The sequence below is a fragment of the Cupressus sempervirens genome, chromosome 8, assembly GCF_028749045.1.
Source record: "Cupressus sempervirens isolate cs-2001-9-10 chromosome 8, ASM2874904v1, whole genome shotgun sequence".
Taxonomy (NCBI): domain Eukaryota; kingdom Viridiplantae; phylum Streptophyta; class Pinopsida; order Cupressales; family Cupressaceae; genus Cupressus; species Cupressus sempervirens.
In genome coordinates, this window is record NC_143125.1 from 12,703,270 (window position 1) to 12,705,455 (window position 2,186).

The 2,186-nt window shown below is 32.8% G+C and overlaps 1 pseudogene; it reads right to left on the reverse strand.

The window, feature by feature from the left end:
* Positions 1–215: 215 nt before the first annotated feature.
* LOC149541330 (clavaminate synthase-like protein At3g21360) lies at positions 216–1,809 on the reverse strand (annotated as a pseudogene).
* Between the last annotated feature and the right edge of the window lie 377 nt (positions 1,810–2,186).

Below are 2,186 nucleotides of genomic sequence, written 5' to 3' on the forward strand. Positions count from 1 at the left end.
ACTTACATAATTGTTTACAAACTATACAATCTAAATAACACTATCTTATTGGCGTTGCCTGCAATCTGAAAAAACCATTGGCTTGACATACATATAGGTTCAAAGTTTATTCATGCCCAAAGAAACCCAAGATAATAGAAATAATCATGATAGTTTTCTAAGAGTCTACCATCTATAACAACACAAGCAACACAAAAAATGTTTTATGAATAGCATTACTTGCAGAAGGCAGCAAGTATTCTCCTAGGTGGTTTAGAAGGCCTCCTTGCATTCATTACAAATATGTTGTCCAACATAACCACATCACCAACTTCCCATTTCACATCAACAACCTCCTCCTCAGCAATTTGTTGGCATGATTTAATGACGTCTTTGGGAATCATAGATCTATCTCCTAAAGAAAGGGCTAGGGACCCGATCATTTAGAGGTAAGATATTGAAAAAACCTTTCTTATCCCCATCTACTATTCTGATTGAAGCAATTACTTCTATCTAAAAGAGCATATTGTTTCCATCCCAACTGTTGGAATGTGTAATTTTCCCTCAAATTAAATGTAAAATCATAATACAAGATTCTAGAAATTGATGGATAGGGTTAGGTAAAGTTCTGGAAGTTGTAGATAATTCTAGAAAAGTCTATTTGTGTTTTGTCGGTTAATTTAGAGGTTTCCAAATATGATCTAAGACCTCTATAATTAGAGACATCATGTAATGTAATTGATATGGACATAACAATGAAGGAAATATAATATATTTTATTGTATGGTAGCATATTGTGTTATTCTATGTTACATCTATCAGACTGGTATTAGAGCTATTGTGTTTTTCATCACCAACTCACCCCTAAAAATTTTATTCCAGAATCTCTATCCCTACAAAAAAATCTAAAAACATGCATTGCATTAGTTTTTGATAAAATCATCTCAAAAACCTATGTGGAATACAAAAATTCAATGTAATTCTTACTTTCTTTCTGCTTCTTCCTTATCCTTGGTATTGTACAAGGTTTCCAACCTCTTAACAAATTTTTAGGATCATCCTCTGCAGGAATATTGGCCGAATAAATCAACCCTTCTTTTTTTATTTTTCTTACAAATTTCGGATACCTCTCCTCCATTCTCTTAGTAATCTTGTTACTTAATAAGATCGCAGTTTACCCTCCATCTAGTGGAGCAATTTCACAATAAAAAGCTAATTTGTTGGGAAAGTCTTCATACTACATCATCAATAGAAAGAAGCAACTATACTTAGAAGCATATAACACATATAATCCTGTGCTATTTTCCAATCATTTTAACTAAAGGTGAGAAAAAATAGGGTCTATTTTCTCACTACTAAAACAACTTGACTATCTGAAAAATAGAAGACCTCACAAGTATAAATTTGATTTTGTAATTAAACTAGTATGTTAATCACCAAAAAACATACCATAGCCATCTCATGGTGGAATTTGATGGGCTTGTGAAGAGGAGCTCCATTTTCTGTAAAAACTCTTCCTTCAATCCTTCTTCTTGAAGCTGCTCCCACATATGCCTTCTCTTCGCAACCAAATGCCTCCATAACTCCATTGAAATCTGATGCAAATTTAAGAGGAAATCCTCTGAAAAGCAATGCTCCCACCTTCTTGAGATGATTTTTGATCCACTCTTTGTTATTCTGAATGGCATGGAGAAAGGATTTCAAAGTGTTTCCCTCATCACTCACATCAAGGGGTAATAGAACCATGGGAAAGAGGAACCCATTTTCAGCAATAACTTTCTAGTGGGCAATTTTCCTTTGTTGGAAAGGGTAATCCTGTAACTCCCCCATTTTCTCAAAACCCTTCACTGCCATGTGCTAAAAACATGATTCAACTTCCCTATTAATAAGAGCGTACAATGAGATTTTCTTGAACAAGTTAGAGAAAAGTTGGAATTGGGTTTTCGCTCAGATCAAAAAAATAATTAAGGGTTGTCAATGTCATGCCCAGACTATGAGGGAAAAAAAACACACACATTTTTTTTGAATAATAATTAAAAATTAGAAATGCTCTAAGTTTGATAAGGTTGAGTTTAAAATCAATAGGTATGATTAGATCATCAAAATTAAAACTTTCATAGTTTAGTCGGTTAATTAATTTAAAAAAATCCAAATTTAATTAATGAAAGTTTTAACACATTGATATTTCCTTTACTTTAAAGGATAAA